Source organism: Ambystoma mexicanum, chromosome 5q (assembly GCF_040938575.1).
Source record: "Ambystoma mexicanum isolate Mex_15411 chromosome 5q, UKY_AmexF1_1, whole genome shotgun sequence".
NCBI lineage: Eukaryota > Metazoa > Chordata > Amphibia > Caudata > Ambystomatidae > Ambystoma > Ambystoma mexicanum.
This window is the reverse complement of record NC_090933.1, coordinates 1236479571-1236484874: the sequence shown is the minus strand read 5'-3', so window position 1 is coordinate 1236484874 and position 5304 is coordinate 1236479571. Positions and strand designations below refer to the sequence as shown.

The window sequence follows — 5304 nt, the reverse complement described above, 5'->3', positions numbered from 1 at the left end:
ATCTGCAAAATACTACCAAGTGGAAAGGTGGAGCTTACGGTGCGCAGCAGCAGTGTGGGTGTGACTCTGGGTGCCGGGGGCACTGCTTCCCCCTGCACTAGATGAGTATTGGCCCTCTACATCTGCAAAATACTACCAAGTGGAAAGGTGGAGCTTACGGTGTGCAGCAGCAGTGTGGGTGTGACTCTGGGTGCCGGGGGCACTGCTTCCACCTGCACTCGATGGGCATTGGCCCTCTACATCTATAGAATTTTAGTTGTGGGATGCATTTCCAAGACCCCTGCCCTCTGAAACGATTCAGAAAGGTGTACTAGGGATACATGATAATAATAATGATGTATTTCTTAGATAGCGCTACGCACCCATAGGTCTCAGAGTGTTCAAATAATAGAAGGCATTATTATCCCACAGAGTGGTACACGTTTTATTGACCTCCGAAGAATGAAAGGCTAAGTTGACCCTGCCGGGATTCGAACCTGCCACAGTTGGCTGCACACAGATATCAGGGCGAGTGCTTAGCTCACTGTGCTATCTGACCGACATGACATAAGTGTGTGACTGTATCGGATAGAGCAGGCTTGTCCAACCTTTTTGAATGTGGGGCCGAAGCATTAACTTTTTGTCACCCAGTGGGCCGGCGAGCCAAAAGTCAACAACCTCACCCAAAGCAGTATATTAAAAAGCGATATTGTGTGACCTTTGACACAATAGCATCACAGGCAGTGATAGCCATGCAGTCCCAAAGATAGCTTTTGGTGTCATGGGCAGTGATCAAAGGTTAGTTGCCTGTGATTTCTTTCAGTGTCTATGTGTTCATATTTTTCTGAAATAGTGGGGGCGTCCGAGCGCAGCGAAGGAGCTATAAGGTTCTAGGGAGGGTTTAGTGGGGGTTACCCCCCCAAGAATTGTATTTCAAATATGGGGTTGAAATTGTGAATTTTACAGCAGAAAAGGTGACCAAAAAGCCATAAGTTTAGAATCAGTTCTAAAGGGGAACATGAAAATTCCATGTCACCAACAGCAGAAAACAACATTTTACAACACAACACATTTTAATGATCAATGTGTCCACAGTGTAAAACAGCACTGTCACTGATGTAACACATTGTCATGCTGGTTCTACCCAACATATGCCCCTGTAGCAACATATCTATGCTGGCTGTTCCCAATATAGGCCAGCATTGTCCTGTACAAAGCATGATTGATGCTGCCTGAGCATGTGCAGTGTGCCCAATACATATGGCAGCTTATCTCTGTAATACACATTACTTCTGTGGTGATGAAATAAGCATAATTCAATTCAACAGACAAAATGTGGAAAAGCGATCACCCAAAGGTGAACCTAATTGAAGAAAAGCAATGTGAGCACAATCTTAAAGTATTCAACCTAGCAGGCCTAGTGCACACTTTACCTTTTCTTTCACCAATAAATCAGGGGGAGAGCGCAAACGCAGTCCCACACTACCCGAAATAATGCAGTCGTGTATCCTGCATTTGGGAACATAGCAGGGGTCAGCAAATCTGATGTGCAATGGGTAAGCCTCACCGTGGGAGATCTGCCCTTGAGATCAGAATCTCCCCTGCCAGCTAAGTATGAGTTGCATGCAAGAGGGCAGGGGTTGGGTCAGTTCTGGGAAGCCCCGCTAAACGAGGGTGAGAAGGCAGGCCCTGACCCAGCTCCAACCCCCTAGCCCCCCGGAAGCTCTGAGCATCTGCAGAGCTGCCTGTCCCACGTGCAGGGGGAAGCTCCAGCAGGCAGAGCCCAGAAGAAGAGCAGATTGTAGCGCAGTTCCTTCCTCCCATCATGCCCTGCTCGGCCCGAGATTAGAATAAATAGCAGGATGGCTCGAGCAGGCCTGTTGCAGTCTGCCCACAGGCCTGTCGGCCCCACAAGGGCCCATGGCCCTCCTGAGTGGAGCTGCCCAGCGCTCGCCCAATTGACACCCTCATAATCATCCAGGACCTCGACGCTCAACCACCGCTGAATCTCAGAGTTCTGCTCAATGACAATGCTGAATTTTTGACATCTTTGCCGTAACCATATGCCGTGTTGTGTCAGCCGAGCCTGCACAGCGCCAAAGGCAAGTATTCCTTGTCCGGGCCCCGAGGTCACTTAGTCTTCCAGTGCCATCCACTTGGCACAGCCTACTGTTCCCAGTGTTTTCTACCCGCAAATCAGCATGACTGCCAAACAGAACTGCATCATTGGGGCCTAATGCTGCTGCTCTCCGACTTGACCCCAGCCCAGTGCAAAGGCACCCATGCTTCTGGTCTGATGCTGAAAAGCCTGGCTCTGCTGAGATCCAAAAGACAAGAACTAAGGTATTTTTGGAATATAGTACTATTGGTTTTTGTGTTGCAACTGTATCAGCTCACACCTCTCCTGAAGGGTATAGGCTGCCCTCAGACTGCGCTACCAAAAGAGTGAAAATAAGTTATACCTGTTGGGCTTGCCTGTTTCACTTTTATGATTGGGATCACTGCTGCATGGGTATTAAGCGCGTTATAAATAACCTATCATATCAGATCATATCATAGATCACAGATCAAGATCATAAGCAACTTTCAGAAACCTTGGCAGGTGGTCCACTGAGGCCCATTTGCAGGTTGCAGTGTGTTATTGGGGCACTACTAGGGTAACATATTGTGCTGTACATGTGGTACTCGCCATGCTTTGGTACCCCACTGGCCACATCTATAATGTCCAATGTACTTGGTATATGCATGGACATTTTCATCAATCCGCACTGTGCTTAGAGGTAAACGTAACAGAGCTCCCGCTGTTCTTTGTCTCGAGACAAGGAAAAAAAGCACTGCAAAGGTTAAGTTTCTCAGCTGATAAAGGTTCATCTTCGGTGACATTCGCAATTCAAAAGAACGATTTTTGGGGCAGACAGGCTGTGTTGCCGCAACCCCTGCTGAACATATGTCCAGAGATGACGAACCTTGAAAGTAACTCCGTACAATGGCCCTCTGAGCAGCAGCCCACGGCTAATCAGGGGTTCAGGAATCCACTGTGCTGCCCACGCTGAGAGGAACTCCTGCACAGCACCTGTCCACATAATCCTTCGCCCGGGCCAGCACTCTCTTCTCCTCACCTCACCACCTCCTCCCTTCATCTCAGCTCGCCTTTTGCCCCTCAGAGCACCATGCAAGAGAGGAACAGACATGCCTGGGCCGGAGCCCATTCCTCTCTTGCATGGTGTGTCCTACTTGCCTGAAATGGGATATTAAAAATGCATAGTAATCGCTACTATATTAATCCCATTGTTCATAGTTTGTGGGAGTACTGGGCAATTGTATGGACCCGCGCTCACTGAAAATGAATCGTATTCCCGAGGTACGCCTCACTATGCCGTGATACAAATTAGTCTCTCCTTCCTCTATCATCAAGTCCCAAGATCTTGACAAATGACAAATTCTTGACAAATGTATTTATTTCTGCAATGTTTGTTGGATATCCGACAAACATTGCATAAATAAATAAATTAACGCTTCGTGGCTGAGGACTGTAACTACCTCTGTTGACCCCATGGGGTCACCAAAGGAAGCAACAGATTTGCGCACAGGCACATTTAAAAAAAATAAATTAAAAAAAATCTTTATTTTATTATTCTTTTTTTTTTTACTCAAGAGTTGTCCAACATACAGCCTCGCGGGCCGCATAAAATGGCTTGGCGGGCTGCATTGTGGCCCGCGGGCCGTATGTTGGACAGCCTTGGGATAGAGGGTGCCCTGTAGGGGCTAGAGAACATTATAAGTTTGCAGTAATGGAGGGTAGGAGAGCAATGTTTAGTCATGTGTCAAGAAGCACTGAACTATGGCCTTTTTAAGATTGAGGCCTTGGGCGGCCAGGCTCCAGAAATAGCAATAACACATCGTAGTATTTCAGCATCAGTACAGTTTCCCATCCCCCTTCCCAACTCAGGCAGAAGACGAAAGGGCCATCACACCAAATAGATACAAACACCCCATTGTCCCATGCGGCAGGCCTAAGCAGCTAAAAAGGAATATGAATAGCCATGTACGAACAGTGTTGTGAACAATGATTACAATTGAATAGGTCCAAGAGAAATAGGTGCTAACAGAATACTCCTGTTTTTTATCACCCTCTGCATCAAAGAAGAATAAAAATTTCCAAGCTCTGTTGTAGAATCAATCTTATTTTTTATCTAATGTTAGTACAGTTCAAAATAAAATGGACGTTTCAGAGTTAGCAACAAGAGAAAAGGGAGGTCATTGACCTAAAGTACAGAAAATATTTACATGACACGGAATCAAAGGTTTTTCGATAGGACAACCATTTTGTGTGTGCAAGACAAAATCAAAATCAAATTTCATTTGTCAAGGGCTTTCGCATGAAAATGGCAAACATATAAACAATTGGACATTTACAACATCATTTGAACATTTACTCTTATGATATGATATGATAGGTTATTTATAACATGCTTAATACCCAGAGGTTTCTAAGCGCGAACCCAGGAATCGAACCTGTGCTACTCCTTGTAGTCTTGCTTCCAAGTCAAGCACATTGCCCCTGAGCTATCCTCCCGGGACATGGGGTACAAGGTAAACAGAACAAAACTGCAATATTGCCAACAGGAAATGTTATACCTGGGTCAACTTATTTCTATTTATGGTAAGAAAATAACCCAAGAGCTCTATGTGAGGTGTAAAACTGTGACCCCAGCCACCTTTTTGACAGAGATTGTCACGGATGATGATGGCGTATGACTTATGAGGGACCGGACAAGGACATACCAAAAGCACGCGATTATGCTCTTGATGATGGGAAGTGTTCTTCATTGACGGGTCAGCAAGGATTGACCAGGCGATGGGCAGGAGGCATGTTGGAGTAGCAGTTGTCCATTTAGTGTATGGGGAATATGAAACAATAGTGCAGAAAAGGTTACCCATGCATTAGCCGGCCCAAACAGCTAAACCCATTGCCTTAATAGAAGCATCGGAAGCCTCATAGGGGTGTCAGGTGACAATCTATTCCGACTTGGCATACGTCACCATTATGGTGCACTGTAGATTAGCACAGTGGAAGAGGAGGAGATTTAAAAGAGGAGATGGGTCCCTTGTACAAAATGCGGCTTTGCTGAACAGGTTAATTCATGCCCTAAACTGAACCACTCTAGCAGCAGTGGTGAAATGCACCTCCCACACCAATAATACAAACAAAATGTATCTCGAAAATGCTGCAGCAAATACAGCAGGGAAAAACACATCATACCTCCCGCTTACCGGAAATTGCAGAATACCCTGAAGTTGCAAACATGCAGGTACAATTGCCAG

At 46.0% G+C, this 5304-nt stretch overlaps 1 non-coding gene across 1 annotated transcript; it reads right to left on the bottom strand.

Moving 5' to 3' along the window:
* Positions 1–1433: 1433 nt before the first annotated feature.
* On the bottom strand, positions 1434–1595 carry LOC138498997 (U1 spliceosomal RNA). Its single transcript, XR_011279063.1, has one exon. It is a non-coding gene; the product is annotated as a U1 spliceosomal RNA (small nuclear RNA).
* Positions 1596–5304: the final 3709 nt, after the last annotated feature.